This window comes from Rhipicephalus microplus, chromosome 2, assembly GCF_043290135.1.
Source record: "Rhipicephalus microplus isolate Deutch F79 chromosome 2, USDA_Rmic, whole genome shotgun sequence".
In the NCBI taxonomy this organism is placed as follows: Eukaryota; Metazoa; Arthropoda; class Arachnida; order Ixodida; family Ixodidae; genus Rhipicephalus; species Rhipicephalus microplus.
Window position 1 is genome coordinate 246912044 of NC_134701.1, and position 18638 is coordinate 246930681.

An 18638-nucleotide genomic window follows, 5' to 3' on the forward strand; every position below is an offset into this window, starting at 1 on the left:
CAAAGCTCTTTCCTCGTGAGTGAGATAGAAGGTACACTAACACACTCAAATTCATCACGTGTCGTTCCCACTGCTTCTACGATCAAACAGGTTAATAAATCTCTGTCCCGATATAACACGCAAGTGCTATCGAAATACGGCACACAACCGCACTCCTTACAGTGGATCGCCAAGTGATCATCGGTACCCTTTTGCACTTTATTATGGTGCTCTTTTAATCTCTGATTTATGCCTCTTTCAGTTGTTCCCAAATAAACAAGACCACATGACAATGGCACTCGTAGATCGTAGAAGCAGCGGAAATGACACAAGATGATTTTGAGTGTGTTAGTGCACCTTCTATCTCACTCACGCGGAAAGAACTTTGTTTTTTGGATGGAGTGATAGATAATAATGGATGAGTAATGTACGGGGCATGCACGTGTGCTTTTTGTTGTTCTGCTTTTTATTATTTTTTTTCTCTTTCACCCTCTTTATAAACTCTGACGTTTGCAATAAACGTTTAGTTGAAGTTAAGTGCTTGTGTTATGTGTTCCGTGTAATAGTTGCTGCGCTTCCTACCAAGATGGATTCATACCAACTGGCCCGATACAATTGTTCAGTATGTTTTTCATGTATTCATTTCCTGGTTCCAGCCTCATATATGAAGGAACATAAGTTTGGCAAGTTTGCAGATGGAATGAAAACAAGTAGATGGCAGGAGCACAAACTCTCAAGTAGCATTCTCCTTGGACAAAACAAATTTATAATGAACATCTCTCTTAAGCATTATCCAGCAAGAAATTAAAATAATACCCGACCATACGTAAGCTTCTCAAGCCCAGACTTCCAGATTGCCGAATTCCTAATATAGCTGCCGGTAGTATTACCCATTTATAACTACCACCATGCATCATGCTTTTCTTCATTCCACAAGAGCTACAGAGATGTGCACTTTCTTTTTCTGTGAACAATATGGGCGACTGATTTGAACAGGCATCTTACATTTAGTAATAATTATAAGCTGGTCCTAATGCTTGCATGCATCTGTCTTGATCAAATTAAAGTGGCACTTATAAATACAGATGCTACTGCTTCAAGCACGTAGATGTTTTTAAATAACCATTGCTTCTCATAACAGTACTTGTGCTTGTGTCATCAGTTCCTTTAATGTCCGGGAGTTATTTGTGCAGTCAACCACAATAAAAGAGTGTGTGGATTGTGTACGTACATGACTGATTTGAACAGGCATCTTACATCTAGTAATAATTATAAGCTGGTCCTAATGCTTGGATGCATCTGTCTTGATGAAATTAAAATGGCACTTATGAATACAGATGCTGCTGCTTCAAGTACGTAGATGTTTTTAAATAATCATTGCTTCTCATAACAGTACTTGTGCTTGTGTCGTCAGTTCCTTTTATGTGCGGGAGTTATTTGTGCAGTCAACCACAACAAAAGAGTGTGTGGATTGTGTACGTACATAAAAAAATGCGCAAGTGTAAACAGTAAAGCTTAGATGCCAGAAAGTGTGGTATCTTTCAAACGAAATATGTTTATGTGGTTTCCTCGCAGGACACGTACAACAAACTGATGATGCTGGGGCAGTGTGCAAGAGTGATGGACAACCTTGAGCAGTAGAAGAGAAGACTCCTGAAGTGGTTGGTAGCCAGATTATTGAACCCAAATGCAACTATGTAGTACCTGTCAGAAAAAAATTTTATTTTCTGACTCTCCTTGCATCGATCGAGATTTTCATATTTGCATTAATTATTCCGTACGCTTCAAAGTTCATCCCATCCTGCTATTTTAAAAAGACTGCACATTTATGGGGCAATTCGTATTCAAGGATTTTGCTGTCAAAATGTGGATAGCTTGGAATGTTGACTGATTGTCAGTGGTATAGGTATTGTAGTGAGTTGTGCGAGATCCAGCCTTGAACGGTTATACAAACAGCAGATGGCACAAAGCATGAGCAGTCCAATTGAGAGGTTAAGCAGACAGTTTCTTTTGGTGAAACTATTGCTTGTGATGTTGAGAGCCTCATCAGTGAAACAAGGTCTGGCCTCCATAATAGGGGAGCCAAGAGACAATGACAATGAAAACCAGCAGAAGGTGCACAACTCTCCTAACATTGGGAAAAGGTAGCCAAGAAATGCCCGACATCTCGGAGAAGCTTGTGCAATTTCATCGAGTAGTGCAAACTGTATGAACATTATGTCATGTGAAAAGACAGATACACTTCCAGGCTAGAGTGCTTTACCACATTCTACTTTCTCATGGCATTTGATGCGCTGGCCAAATTGGTTGTGAGTGTTGCAATGTCGGATCAATATAATTAGCTGCCAGCCTTCGTATTGTCACGAGGTCGTGATGTCGACAAAGGCAGCAGCCGCTTTTTCACGCGTGAACTATTTATTTGGGCTAACCTGTGCCCGGAAAACAAAATGTCACTCTACAAGCAATACACGCTGTAGACTGATAGCAGCGTACATAGAGCATGGGTTGTCTGTAATCTGTCGGGCAGCAAAGTGTCACCAAAGATTTCATGTGTCATGATTTATACATGTGTCACCAAAGATTTCAGCATTATCGCTATAGTGGCCGCCTAAGTTCCAGAACAAACTGCAATGTACCCGTTGTGCGCGCAATCTCATTGGAAGGTTCTAAGATAATCTAGATGATTCCCAGTCATTCGGGCATGGTTACCACAAAGCAGCATTACACGCCTAATGGTGCGGTAACAAAAATAGAAAGGAAGGAGCACGTGCGGCATTACCTCTACAATTTACAAATTGTTGTTATTGCAGTCATCACTTCGTCAATGACACTGTGTTTTTTAAAAGTTTATGTTAAGGTAGCATTTGTGTGCATACCTCATTATGCAACTCCATATACGTTTTAACAGCAAGGCTGTTAGGCAAACTATAAAGATGGCAGTGTTGATGCAAAAAACTCGCTGCACTGTTGCCGAGCAACCGCCAAGCACAGCACACGCTCGACAATTGCTTGGCAATGGTGCAGCGAGTTTTTTGCATCAACGCTGCCATCTTTATAGTTTGCCTTACAGCTTTGCTCTTAAAGCACATATAGTCACATAATGAGGTATGCACACAAATGCTACCTTAACAAAATTCATGCATTCTGTTCTCGTGAGTGAACTAATCTGTGGATGCAGTTGCGTCTTTTTTGTACTCCACGCGTGTTGCTCGGTCGATGATAGAACTCGACTGAATTCGGCGTTGCACACGCTAATTGCCATTTAAGGTGCAGCAGGTCTGATTGGCACAGAATGGCTCAATTGGTGCAGCACTTCCACCCCTGATATGTAGAAAGGTAATTAAGGTCAGTGCATAAAGCTGGTATCTCCTACACCCTTAGCCTGTAGTTTAAGAAGAAAGGGCAGGCTTTATCAGCAAAGAAAGCAACAAAAAGCGTTCATCCTTTTGTATTCTCCTCGCGTTATTTAGTTCCCCAACAGGAGTATACTAAAGAACGGAAGAACACAAGAGCTTCGCTAGAGGGGAAAATGCTAGGGAGGTGGGGGGCGCAAAAAAAAGCCAAATGAAAGTGAAAACAGGAACAAAGATTGTGCATTATAATCGCATGAAACTGTAACCGCATATGCGACACTAGTACTCCCACCAGAGGGGTCAGATGCATTGTCATCGCCCTCACACAATGGCACCTGAGAACATGTGGTTGGTTTGTGTTGTTTTGCACATGATCTACTCTACTCCTGACATGCCCAGAGAGCCCCTCTCCAGCCCACACATTCTAGTTCATACCTTCTGCCGCTAGGGCCGTAACCTACGAGCGGGGTGACGCTAGTCGGCACCTGCTCGCTGACGTCACCTTCAGCGTCTGTGGTCAAATTTTGGCCAGCAGAGCACTTCTAGTGCATAATTATTATCCTCAAAATAAGAAATAAGTCCAAAATTAATATACTAAAAGTCATTCAGAATTTTTCGGCAATTACATGAACGCGACACCACATTGGCTGTCATGTAAGTCTACGGCATGTCTACGGGTTCCCACGTTTGTCAACCAGTGTGCACTTAAGCGCACTGAACAGCTTACTTGACCAGCCACCTAAGTGAATGATTAGTCACATATGTGCCGGCAACTCACCACAAAATGCAGGCATTCTTATTCCAGCGCCTTAAAAACGAGCGTAAAGTAGCAGACAAACAGGTTATAGGTAGTGCCACCAATGGTGAGCGGTTGAACGAGAGCAGGGACACGCGCTCCCATAGGAACCCTGCTATCTGGGCAGGTCAGGAGTACAGTAGGTCATGGTTTTGCATAGGGCCTGTGTGCATTGTATCTGTTTACAGTGAAATGCAGTGAATTCTGATGCGCCGCATTCATTATGAAAGTGCACGACAAAGGAAGGTCATTTTGGATACTAAATATAGCTGTGTCGTGTTTATGTGAGTGCGAGTAGCGTAAACGGAGATTTTCAGCTGCACCTTGTTCAGGAAAAGTTACTACAGGCTGAAAATAAGAGAATATCCAAACCTCAAAGAAAAGTTTGCAGACTTTCATAAGCAACTTGGCGTATATTTGCTTTGTCAAGATAGTGGTATGCAATGAAAGCGTATCCAAAAGTGATAGCAAAGTCAGTAAAACAGCCTCTCAGAAGGTGAACAGCCAGAAGAATAAATTTTTCATTCTTTGAAGGGAAATTAAGCTTGTCTCACCCTTTTCTCTTTTTTTAATCATGAAAACAAGGCCGTGCTATAGTTTTTGTTGTTAAAATGGGGTAGCAATTTATTCACGAGTATATTTATTATGGACTTGCAAAATTGAGTATCGTTAGATTAGTGTAAATACTCTACTTTAAAGCACGCTTATTATTAAGCTGAGTCAAATAAATGCTTTTTCTTGTTCTTTTCCTGCCCATAGTAACGATACCCCATTCGTGTTTTCAAGCAACATATTTGGGCGCACTTGGAATGTTAGCATTTGGCTTTGGGGGGCACTTCTGATAAGACAAACTCCTGATAAGATGAACAATTTATCGTGGTCCCTTTGAGTTCGTCTTAAAGAGAGTCTACTCTATATTGAAGAAGCCACTTTCTCAGCGACGTTTTGATTGGAAGCATTGCGTAAGTCAAGGGATGTGTCAGGGAAGCCTGTGATAGTTATTTAAGTTTGCTTTCATGTTGTGCGCTTCAAGTGTAACCCTGCTTGTGTTTCCTGAAGGAATGCCATCCTGACGGATGCTTAAAAGGCAGAGGTCAAGGAGCACAAGGAAACTGCAGCAAAGCTGATGCTGAAGCCACCTCTCCCACCACAGCCAAGAGAACCAGCCAGTGATGGTGCTCTCACAGTTACCACCTGGTGGGAAGTGCTTTCTGTATCAACCACTTGCCCTTTCAGTGCCTAACAAGTCACTGAAACACAACCACTGTGATGACGCACTGTTCATTATGAAGTCCCTGCCTTAGCAAAAGTAGAGTGTACTAGACACAAGGGAGTGCTCAGAACAAGCTGCAAAAAGTGAAGCCAAAACAGGGTCAAGCAGCTTGTGGCACTCTGACCGGTAGCTTGTAATACGCGGTCATTCAGGAAATGCACGTGTCTCCACTGAAGTAGTGCAGACCTAGATTGCCTGCTTCCCACTTAAAAGAACCTGGTTTGGCTGACAGCTATATAGTAAATGGTTTTTTTTTCTTTTTTGCTTCATACAGGGAGTCTACCAATTTGATTTTTACGAATTCCCTGACTTTTCCACGTTTTTCATGATGATTAAAAGCAAATTCAATAACCGTCACTTCTGCTTGTAAAACCCTGTGCACTGGAAACAAACCCTCAAGTGGCAGAAAACTATCAGGCGCTGATATAAAATAAAACAAAACAAAACATATTTACCGCATGTGCACAGAATGCTCTGAGCATGTGCGGTAAATGTGAAAAAATATGTACATCTGGGCAAAAATAAAACCTCTCAGCAAGGCAGTGAGCTAGTTGGCTGTTTAATGTCTGAAAGAACCAGGAAGCAAACACACAAGCTAATAAAATAATCACACATAAATAGTCCAACAATATAGTCAGAGCTGCTAGGAAACGTGGAAGTGGTGCCATCTTGCAGCATCCGTGTAGGGGAGGACACAAGAGCCTGGCCGGCTCTGTGTCCTAAGGAATGCTTTAGTCAGGAATGCTTTAGTCAAACTAAGGAATGCTTCAGTCAATGTGAAGGACAAGTTGCCGAGCAGAGATTTCCCTGGTCTTGTTTATCATAGGCTGCCATATATTATAACAACCAGTATATCAGTGGAACGGGCAATTTCAATAAAAGAGTTTATCAACACGAATATGACGTGCCAAAACAATGTCTGGCCTCGAATTCTCTCGCTGAACACCTGGAATCTACAGGGCACCAAATTGACTGGTCAAAGACTGCGTTGTGGACAAATAAAAGAAGCTTGCATCATGCCTGCACCTGGAATCCAGATACAGACGACTGCACATACCCTGAACAGGAGTGATGGGACGCTTCTGACAATGTACTCTCGCTGCCTACGTCACATACTTAGGTGTACTTAAGTATGCTGTGCCTTTCTTATGGCTTTTATTGTGAATAAGGCTCCCGTATTGGGTGCCAAAACATCAGTGACCTTAAAGTTCTATTGGTTGGTGTATCCTTCTGTGTTTACACGAAAAAGCAACCCAAGTGCAATGAAATACGCTATGGTTTTAGTTATTTATGAAGGTGGTGATAGAAATTCTGCGTCAAACTACCGACCGATATCTGTACTCTCAGTTTTTTCGAAGGGTATAGAAAAACTCGTATTTACCCAAATAACCGACTTCTTAAATAAAAAGAGCATTCTTAATGACTCACAGCATGGCTTCTGAAAAAACAGGTCGACAGAAATGGCACTCCTAACACTGAAGGAATACGTTATACAGAGCTTTGAACATGACTACTATACAGCCGGTATATTCATCGATTTTAGTAAAGCTTTTGACAGTCTTGATCACGAGATCCTTATCCACAAACTTTCCCTATGTGGATTTCGTGGAAGACCGTTAGAATTACTTCAGTTGTATCTTAAAGAACGAAATCAGTACGTCTCCATCAATAACCACAAGCCATCCTATTTACCTGTTGTATGCAGTGTGCCCCGAGGCAGTATTCTTGGACCACTTTTGTTTAATGTATTTACTAATGACATTGTAAGTATAGCCGATGATGCGAAATTTATAATGATAATTAGTGGAGTTTTGTGGTGCAAGGGCCATGGGTGGCCAAAGAGCGCCATGTCTTTGATGCGATGTAAGCAATGACCAACGATTGCGATGATGGGGTGTGTTACGGCTGTATAAAGGACTAAAATCACGTGCTGTATAGAATTTTAAAATGTGTGTATAGAGTATAAAATTATGACAGTGATACGCGATTCGGTGAATGGGTATGGAATGAATTACAAGTGACTATGGTATGTATAAGTGAGTGATTGTAAAATAGCACGAATGCCTCTTTAACCCCTTTGAAACCAAAGGGTGAGAGGCAGGTGCTTCTCAGAGTTGCTACCGTGGCAACAACCTCTCCGAAGAGGCCATGCTATGGGTTTCCCTTATACATGATGCTGAAACTTTGAATTTCATTTAAAAATGCAGACAATGACTGATATTTAAAAAGTGGTTCTTTGCCAATGAACATCACAGGATGAAGTGGAATGTGCACGGAATGCTAACGGAAAATGCTTTTTTCCAATAGAGTCCAACTCACTGCATTAATAAAGATGTGATTGACAGTGAGTGATTCACCACATCTATTGCACAAAGGTGGATCACCACCGCACAAAAGATATGAGTGTGTGCTGTGTGTATGTCCTGTTCATAGCCTTGTGTAACTTCTGTGTGGCGCGATTTTGATACTGCTGGCCAATTACCAAGAAACGGCTCGATGACATATAGTTTATTTTCTGTGTGGCTATTCCATGTGCTCTGCCAATAATATCGATACTCACCATCTCAGTACTCACCACTGTCGAGAGCACTGTGGGTTCAGGCTTAATGAATTGACCTCAGGGCTGCATATACCAGGCACATGCTCCGCACCCGCTCAACCAGCAAAGTGTTTTGTGTCATGCAGCAAAAGAGACAGCATTCGATCCACGGCCGCTCGATCTCTCTCTTTGGTGCAGCCTGCTGAGATGTTTTCCGAACAAAAGAGTGAGTGTGAAAGGAAAAGTTCACTGACCGGCCACGACGAGGGAGGAGGGCGCTGCCCATCGGCGAAGTAATCTCACTTACACCTGCTTGCACCGCGTCCCGCGAAGGTGTAATCTCACTCATCCTCCCTATTTTGTGACAGTCGTATCCTGCCATCGTTTGGTCAGCGTACGATGCTGTTTTGTTCTTCCATACTGCTGTTATGAAAAAGCTACTGAGTCCCCTGGCCGTAGTTCTTAGCATCTGGGTAGAAATTATACTCAGACATTTTTGGAAACCACTTTTTTGCAAGGTCCTCAGTTTGTCACATCTTGCAACATTTGAGTGATAAATTATTTATATATGACTATTTACGAAGAATGTTTACATATAACTGTCTGATTCACATTATACCTACATATAGGTAGAGGGAATAAATACGTATACGTCACTACATGCAAATAATGACACTCAGTATACTTTCATAAAAAGAATCATTATACTGATCATTGTTCGATTCCCATTATACCCAGATATATGTCGCGAAATAAATTCTTCTCGACACGCTAATCAATACGAACAGTATATCTTTATAAATGAAATACACATTAACCTCAGCTTTTTAGTTGACACTGAGTTTAGAGCCACTAGGTTTTAATTATTCCCAATAACATTAATAATCCAATGTTGAGTTGTCGTACCAGCGAGATCAAGACGACGATATTGTGCTTCCTTAATTGATTCAATCGGACAGCAAACTCGCCGCGTGCATCTAATGGAGTGCATGTACGGAGAACCATCTACCTCTAAATAAGCAATTATCGGGCTAATTAGTTGCACATGACTGGCTTTGACATATTACTGCAAGCCAGGGGGCGGTACACCAGGCCTGTGCCCCCCCCCTCATTTTTTCCGCCATGGCATATAAAGCGAAAAATGAACATCGCAAGAGAATGCCCTCCCTAAAATCAAGCCCCCCTCCCCCCTCTCCCGAAAAACATTTCTGGCCAGGCACCTGCCCCAAGTGTATCAGATATTGCTTCACTTCATGCAGAACATTGGTCTAACGGCGTACATATACACATGCGGAGTTTTATTTTTTTCCGTTTTGAAAGAAACCAAGAAAAACATAGTTTTTTGTTTGTTTGTTTTTTACTACTGACAGTATCGTTAAACTTGCTCCAATAATTTTTTCACCAGCGTGCATGTCTCCAAAGTACTTCAGAATCTGTGTATCCGGCGTACTACTGTCCATATTCAGGGGTAAGTTGGGATTTCACTGGGCTTGAATTAGCCCCTAAAAAGTAAATCGCAGCGAATGAACGATATAGATGCAACTCTTCGTTCTTAATCATATGTGTGGTTTTACGTTCCAAAAGCACGATATGATTATGAGGGACGTCGTAGTGGAGGGCTCCGAAAATTTACACCACCTGGCGTTTTTTGTGAGCACTGACATCGCAGAGCACATGAGCCTCAAGCATATTTGCCTCCATCGAAATGTTGCAGCCGGGATTGAACCCGCGACCTTGGGGTCGGCAGCCAAGCGCCCTAGCCCTTGTCCCACCGAGGCGGACCGCTGTTAATATTAGTAATAACATCTGGTATTTTATGTGCCGAAACCAGAATGTGATTATGAGCCATGCCGAAGTGGATACATGGCTAGGATATTTTCAATCATCTGGAGTTCTTTCACGCGCAGTGACATCGCATAGTACACGAACTTTAGCCGCGTGGCCAGGATAGTCTTGTTTCCTGCGTTCGTCGTATTTCTAGCACTAATATGTGTCACTCCGTCATCGGCCACTAATCCAGTTAAAGTGATGCAGCCTATTCATGAGAGCATATCAAAGCACTCATCAGAAACTCGCAAAACTACCAGCGCAGAATGGCGCACTGTAGCTGATGGGAGCATTAGGAGAAACAACTGTGTTGCCAATAGCTAGTGCCACAGCTGATGTGACGTGTGGAAAGAGAACTAGTGCTCTCACAGGCGAAGAAAACCATTCGGCGGGGCACACCATAGGGGGAGATTGAGCGGCCGTGGTTCAATCTAACCAGTGCTGCAAATTGGACGAGTTAGTATGGCATGAGCAAGGCCATAAGCCAGAAACTTTCGGAGGGAGGGGTGGTGGCACTTGCTGAAAGCATTTAATATTTAAGGGGGCACATTCTGTGCGCAGATGTTTGCTGTATTTTTTTAATGTCCAAACCAAATGAAACTAAACAGACACGTTTAGTTTTCTAACCTGATTTCAATTATGATGTGAAATGGTTAAAGAGATGCATGAAACAGGAGACAATAGGACAAAGACCATTCAGTAGATAGTGTGCATTATGGCATAGCAAGATACTACAATATGCATTATGTACAACACTGCAAACAGTTTTCAAATAGAATCATACCTAGTATTCTGCAGATGATCGAAATTCTATGTTTCTACTATGACTACCATAAATAAAAAATCAAAGAAGGAAATGGGAATTCCGCTCTCAGCACTTTGTGATGCAGAACTTTGGATTTAAGGAGGTAAAAAAAAACAATTACAGCTCTAGTTGTTCTCGACAATCAGGTGACCCAGAAATTTTTTTACATTCAGCTCACACTCAATGCACAAATATAAACTGTAGACGAAATAGCGACCTTACAAGACTTCAGTCAGGCTTTGCATGCCAAAGGATAGCTGTAGATCTCAATAATGTAAGAAAGATGACACTTTTTTCTTTGCAGTATTTTTGGTCTCCACAAGTTGTGTTTTTCTTAAGAACAATACCTAACTGATTCTTTATTTATAATAATTTTTTTTAATGGGTGGGGGGAGTAAGCACCTAGGGCACCCCACCTGACTACAGGCCTCATGTGAATATAGGTAATTGCAAACATAAGTAGCTTGGAATGTGTTTATATCATCATCATCAGCCTGACTACGTCCACTGCAGGACAAAGGCCTCTTCCATGTTCCGCCAGTTAACTCAGTATTGTGCTTGCTGCTGCCAATCTTTACCCGCAAACTTCTTAATCCCATCTGCCCACCTAACCTTCTGTCTCCTCCTAACCAGGTTGCCTTCTCTGGGAATCCAGTTGGTTACCCTTAATGACCAGCAGTTATATTTGTTTATATATGTGAACATGAACGTTAGTGTGCATTGGCGAAGAGTATGAACATACCTGTGAGTGCAAACAAGTGTGAATATGAATGCGAGTATGTATGAGTGTGCATAGACATGTGTATGAATGTGAGTGATCATGTATGATTACAATTACACGTATGAACGCGAACACCCGTGAGTGTGAACGTGAGTAGAGCGCAGTGAGAGAATATGAGTACAGCGAGTTGCTTGTAATTATCAGCATGAGTATATATGGGTATGGGTACACGCGAGTGTATTTGAGGCTTTTATTGTTTGTCGTCTCTTAATAAAATTTTTCATCTCCCGAGATAGTTTGCCAGTTTCCTGTCTAGTGACAGTACCTCCACCTTCAATTGCACGCTCTTTGATGATACTAGTAAGATTATTGTTCATTGTGTCAACGCCAACGTCGGTTATCTCATTTAGTGCCTCGAATCAATTCTGAAGCGAAAGTCTGAATTCCTCTATTTTCCCTCTTACTGCCAGTTCATTAATTGGCTTCTTGCGTATCAGTTCTTGTCTTCGCTTCTTTAAATCTAGGTGAATACGAGCTCCTACCAATCTATGGTCACTGCATCTGATTTTGCCAACTACTTCTACACCCTGTAAAATGCCTTGGTGTGCACACTGAATGGAGCCTATTTCATTTTGAGTTTTGCCATTAGGACTTCGCCACGTCCACTTACAGTTAGCCTGTTTTCTGAAGAAGGTATTCAAGATCCATAAATCATTACATTCTGCGAACTCTACTAATAACTCCTACCTAGCATTTCTAGAGCCGATACCATATTCTCCCATTGCATAATCTCCGGCCTGTTTCTTGCCTACTTTGGCATTAATGTCGCCCATCAAAATAGTATACTGTGTCTTTACTTTATTAATGGCAGACTCTAAGTCTTCATAGAAGTGTTCAACCAAATGATTATCATAGCTTGATGTAGGCACGTACACCTGTACCACCTTCATGTTGTACCTTTTGTTAAATTTAATTATGACACTTGCCACCCCATCGCTGATGCTATAATATTCCTCTATGTTGCCAGTGATATTCGTGTGTATGAGAAACCCCACCATAGGACGTGTCCATTTTTCAGCACTGTATGAGGCTCATGTGTCCTCCTAACTTCGTTGAGCCCTATTACATCCCATTTAACATTAAGAGACGACAAACTATGAAAGCCTCAAATGCAACCGACAAAATAGAGCTGGTGGAGTTTTTGAAGTTAATCAACAGGTGTAAGGTAGCAGACATCAAGAGGTAGAACATGGAAAGAATTTAGAAGGCTGTAAAAAGTGACAGAAGCCTAAAAGCTGTGAAGGCAGACTTGTGCATGGGCAAAAATCGGATGTATGCGTAGAGGAACGAGGAAGGCAATGTCATAACCAATATGAATAGGATAGTTGAGATGGTGGAGGAGTTCTACAGAAAACTGTACAGAAGTGAAAAGAACCAGGATGATATTGTGAGAAACAATAATAAACCAGCAGACTTCGACATCCTACCAGTAATGACAGGGGAAGTAAGGAAAGCCCTAGAAGGATTGCAAAGAGGCAAAGGCGCTGGTGGGGATAAAGTAACAACGGACCTCCTAAAAGATGGCGGAGAAATTATGTTAAAGAAATTAGCCACCTTATATACAAAATGTTTCTTGATGGGAAGGGTACCAGAATCTTGGAAGAATGCCAACATCATTTTAATCTATAAGAAAGGAGATGTCAAGGACTTGAAAAATTACAGGCCGATCTGTTTACTGTCTATTCTCTACGAACTATTTACAAAAATATAGCTAATAGAATTAGGGTGTTGTTACAGCACTATTAACCAAAGGACCAAGTAGGATTTCACACGGGCTACTCTACAATAGACCATATTCATAATATGAATCCTGGCTACTCTACAATAGACCATATTTATACTATCAGTCAGGTAATAGAGAAATGCGCTGAATACAACCAACCCCTCTACATAGCTTTCATAGATTACGAGAACGCCTTCGACTCAATCGAGACATCAGCAGTAAGGCAGGCACTACGGAATCAGGGCATCGAAGAACCCTAATAAACATACTGGAAGAAATCTACAGAGGATCCACAGCCACCACAGATCTCCATAAAGAAAGTGACAGAATACCAATAAAGAACTGTGTAAGGCAAGGAGACACGATTTCTCCAATGCTATTCACCGCATGTTTACAGGAGGTATTCAGGACCCTAGACTGATTGATTGATATGTGGGGTTTAACATCCCGAAACCACCATTTGATTATGAGAGACGCCGTAGTGGAGGGCTCCGGATATTCAAACCACGTGGGGTTCTTTAACGTGCGCCCAAATCTGAGCACACGGGCCTACAGCATTTTCGCCTCCATCGAAAATGCAGACGCCGCAGCTGAGTACCTTAGCCACTAAACCACCATGGCGGGGCAGGGAATTAATCACAGCTCACGAAAAAAAAAAGTAGGTCTGAAAATTAGTATGCACAAAACTAAATAATGTGCAACAGCCTTGGCAGAAAACAGCACTTTGCAATAGTTGGAGAGATGCTGGAAGTTGTAAAGGAAAAAGTCTGCTTAAAACAAGTAGTAACCGCGGAGCCAAATTATGAGGGTAAAATAACTAGGAGAATAAGGATGGGGTGGGTCGCATTCGGCAAGCATTCTCAATGCATTTATTTATTCATTTATTCCTCAAAGGTCCCATAGGGACATTACGTGAGGGGTGGGCATGACGCGGCACTTGAAAGAAGGGTAACAACATGGTAACGGCAACAGACTATGTACAGAAGTTATGACGGCACTTCTATATAAGGAGTGCGGCACAATACTAGAAAGGAGGGTTACAATATCGTAGCGACAGCAACAGAATGGGTACATTAATTATGGGGGCACTACAATGGCGTGCTTGAAATGAGATTGGTCCATGATGGTAGCATCTTGTGCACCTCATGAATGGTAATCTGCCACTAACCCTCAAGAGGAAGGTATATATCAGCTGCATCTTGCTAGTACTTACCTACGGAGCAGAAACCTGGAGGCTTACAAAGAAGGTTTAGCTTAAGGACAATGCAGCGAGCGATGTAAAGGAAAAGGATAGGTGTTGTAAACTTAAGAGACAAGAAGAGAATAGAGTGGGTCAGGGAGCAAACCGGCGTTAAGGATATCATAGTTGAAATCAAGAAAAAGAAATACAAGGGCCTGTGGACATGTAGCATGTAGGCAGGATAACCACTGGTCATTAAGGTTAACTGACTGGATTTCCAAAGTAGGTAAATGCACGAAGGAGAGACAGAAAGTTAGGTGGGCCGATGAGATTAAAAAGTTTGAGAGTATAACGTGGCAACGGAAAGCACAAGACCGGGTTGATTGGAGAAGCATGGGAGAGACTTTTGCCCTGCCAACGCCTCCTTTATTTCAATGCCAGCGCAAATGTGCGATTTTCGACAGGAGCCGTCGGTCCGCCGTAATTCATGGAGTGGTCGTGATGCAGCGCTATACGAGAGGTCACACTGCTCGTGTCACACGTGCGTAAGAGCACTTTCAGCCAAGATGCAATGGACGTGTTTCTCACATCAATATCATATATCAGTCAGATTCGCTTCTTTATGCTGCTTCTTTCTGACTCAAGACAATGCCACCACCACATCAGAAAGCAGCGCATGCAAGAACGTTGAAGTGACGCTTCCCATTGGTTGCCCGCATAGCGCCATCAAAGGCGACACACTATGTCAAAATAATATATTTCACAGAGCCAGCGTGACTGCCAATATTGTGAGCACGAGGAATGCAAGACGCCACCCCATGGATCTGTACACAAATGAACAAAAGATTAACTTCATATGATTTCCGTCATGAGGCACTGCGTGAGGGATTACTCTCCCCCATGACAGCAAAGCACACCCGAACGCTAGGTGATGGGAGAGAGTGGGAAAGGGCTAGAGAAAAGGGTGGTGAACAGCTGGATTGAGTGCATCTGGCTGGCATTGATAAAATAAAGGAGGTGTTGGCCCTGCAGTGGGTGTAATTGGGCTGATGATTATGATAACATGCAAGTGAGAGCTTTAGAGTGTGTGTATGAGTATGTACGTACAGGTGAGCACCAACATGAGTGAGTAGCTTGAGTGCATGTGAATGAGTAGTTTTCATCGTGAGGTTATGAGAGTGTGGACATGGATGAATATGTACGGATTTTAATACACGCTATATAAAAGTGATATAGTGCTGAGCCTACAAGAAATTAGTGAGTATTCTCCTGTAGAGCAAACATATACCTACAGACTGCTTTATCTCATTCTGTGATCAGGGCCTGTGAATTTTATGCAAAAATAACAGAGTGCATTTGGCAAGACGTGATAGGGAGAGTTAGAGTTGTTTATCGCTCTATGTCCCCTCTCATTGTTCCTTTTTTTTTCTACCACGAGAGCACACGATTTAGAAATACTCCCCAAAGACTCATATTTTCCAAACATTCTACACTTCAAGAACAAATTGAGTACTAGGGGAGAATTTGTGCCTCACAAATGGGATCGTCACCTCGCTAGCACGCATTTCCTTTCTTGAAAAATCTCCTCTCGCCACTTGTAACGTGCGTGCCAGCCTTGTTATGAAGAAGATGGTGAAGAGAAGTGACGTGTATGCCTGGTGGCACACATGTCACAACTTCTAACATTCCCCCTTTATCGAAATGTTAACCAGTGCCTTTCGAGTTCGCAGCCGAGCACTGTAACCACCGCAAATGCGGTGAACTGACAATTATAGTTGTGCGGCAGAAATACTGTCCAAAACTAAACTTTTTTCTTAGAGTAAATCTACCTCACCTACTTGCAGTACCACAGCAATCCCGGCACTTCTTCATCACAAACAGTGTGCACTATAAATGTGATGTAGCATATTCTTGATAGGAAAGTGGTGAGATCCAGGTTTTTAAAGAAAAAGCGAACAAACCAGATGATGATTATATTTCTGTGGCAGAAATACTTGCCAAACAGTAAATTTTTTTGAAGTGGAGGAAAAATTTGAGGATTTTCTTTCCTGACTTAAGAATATATACTATATATATTTTTTACTTTCAGAAGATAGGTTGCCTTGCTTCAAGTGTCAAAGCAAAAATGTACATTCTAATTTTAAAAAGCTTTCAGGTATTTGAAAAGAAAAAAAATACTGCATGACAAAATGGAAATAAAAATAAAATGGTGTCTGCACATGCAGAAGAGTGCATCAGCACACGATCAATAAATTTGTCATCTGCAAATAACTCTGCTCACACAAAGTAAAAAAATATTTAAAAAACCCTATAAAAAACTAATATGAGCACAGCCAAGACTCGTTAAGGAGACTAGAGCTTTTCTTTAGTTGGGTGAACTGAATTAAGTTTAACAAGTTGATCACTTTCTACTGTTGATTGTAAATCTCTAATTGGATTTTTCATAGCTTTGTTAGAACAAAAGATGCACGATTGCTAAAAGCATCTTTTTATAGAGATTTTTTGGTAACTGCTTTGTCAAACAAAAACAAAATGCTTGGCAAGACAGCCAGAGAGCTGGTCTAGTCGGTGATGCTAATCTGATTATTTTTCAATGAATTTTGAATGCAAAATATAAAGATACAAATATTAGTGAAATTATTTTGCTGCATACTATTTTTAATCGAGAATTATGATTTGGTGAACAACAATACAAAAAACTAAATAGCTTCACCCACCAAACCAGCTTCCTGGCAATCATGCCACATACTCTGTTGCTGTGTTTGACAAAGCAAAGTTGCCAGCAATTCCCATAACACGTATCCTTAATCATGTATTAGAAATAGCATACCTTTTGTCCTAATACACTTGAAACAGACAGAGATTTCAATTTTGTGAATAAAACTGAACAAGTGTATTAACTTTCATGCCATGATGATTTGTGGGGTTTAACGTCTCAAAACCACCATATGATTATGAGAGAGGCCGTAGTGGAGGGCTCCGGAAATTTTGACCACCTGGGGTTCTTTAACGTGCACCCAAATCTGAGCACACGGGCCTACAACATTTCTGCCTCCATCGGAAATGCAGCCGCCGCAGCCGGGATTCGAACCCGCGACCTGCGGGTCAGCAGCCGAGTACCTTAGCCACTAGACCACCGCGGCGGGGCAACTTTCATGCCAGACACTCAACTTAAAGAAAAATTAAAACCCACATCTTTCCTTAAATTAAATTGAAATTCTCAGCTGCAAACTAAGCCACAGCTGTTTTGAGTGCGACTATTTTACTAAACTCCATCTCACCACTACTGTTCAGCGCTACCAAGGCCAAAAGGTGCAAGCAAGCGACACGACTGTGCAGCAACCCATAATTACTGTATGATTGGCAGGATTGAGACATTTGTGGTTTGCTGCGTGTTTTGTCACCCCGCCGTGGTGGTCGAGTGGCTAAGGTAGCTGGCTGCAGCGGCTGCATTTTCGATGGAGGTGAGAATGCTATAGGCCTGTGTGCTCAGATTTGGGGGCACATTAAAGAACCCCAGGTGGTCGAAATGTCCGGAGCCCTCCACTATGGCATCTCCCATAATCATGTGGTGGTTTTGGGACCTTAGACGCCATATATTAATCAATCAGTTACATGTTTTATCACTTTGATGGATGATTCATCACATTGATGTTATTGCACTTAATTTCAGTATCAGCAACCACCGGTAAAATGCAGTTACAATCAACATGGCAGCGCTCATCCAGACACAACTAATCGCTTTGATCCAAACGTGCGTTTACTTTTGGCCACTGCAATGGCAGCATTTGGCCACTGCAATGGCAGCAACCAATGAATGGTGAAATAAGCTATCATTTTGCATCAATTCAGGCTGAACACAAAGCATAAGTTACATTTCATCTTTATTTGCAAGGTAAGCTGTTTAGATTGGTTTGCATCTGGGGTAGTTGGTGATCTTGCATGTCAAATGGTCGCAGATGAACTTAAACATATGCAAGGCTAAAAGAAACACAAGGACAGTGCTGACACTAACACCTAGCATTTATTGAAACCCTCTACTGAATATATAGGTGTGGCAATCTACAGTTGAAAACATGTGCACAAAGCTTGCATAGACCAAAGAGGTTTAAAACTCGTTATGTACATAGCCAATTTCTGTCCGAGACAGCGCAACTGATGGGGGCAATGATACATTTTGTGCTTTCATTGTTATGGCAATAGCTTCAATTATAATGCAAGCACTGGTGTCCTTCCTTTTAGCAATCACTTACGTGCTGTTAAAGCATGCTTGGAACACACGTCTGACAATAGGCTGAGAGGTGGCCTGTGACTGTGCATGCTTTAAAGGGACACTAAAGCCAACTATAAAGTCGACGTTGACTGTTGAAATGGCAGTCCAG

At 41.9% G+C, this 18638-nt stretch overlaps 1 long non-coding RNA gene across 1 annotated transcript; it reads left to right on the plus strand.

Moving 5' to 3' along the window:
- The first annotated feature begins 511 nt into the window (after positions 1-511).
- LOC142775936 (uncharacterized) lies at positions 512-5517 on the plus strand. Its single transcript, XR_012887158.1, has 3 exons — positions 512-601; positions 1555-1640; positions 5188-5517. It is a non-coding gene; the product is annotated as an uncharacterized LOC142775936 (long non-coding RNA).
- The last annotated feature ends 13121 nt before the right edge of the window (positions 5518-18638 follow it).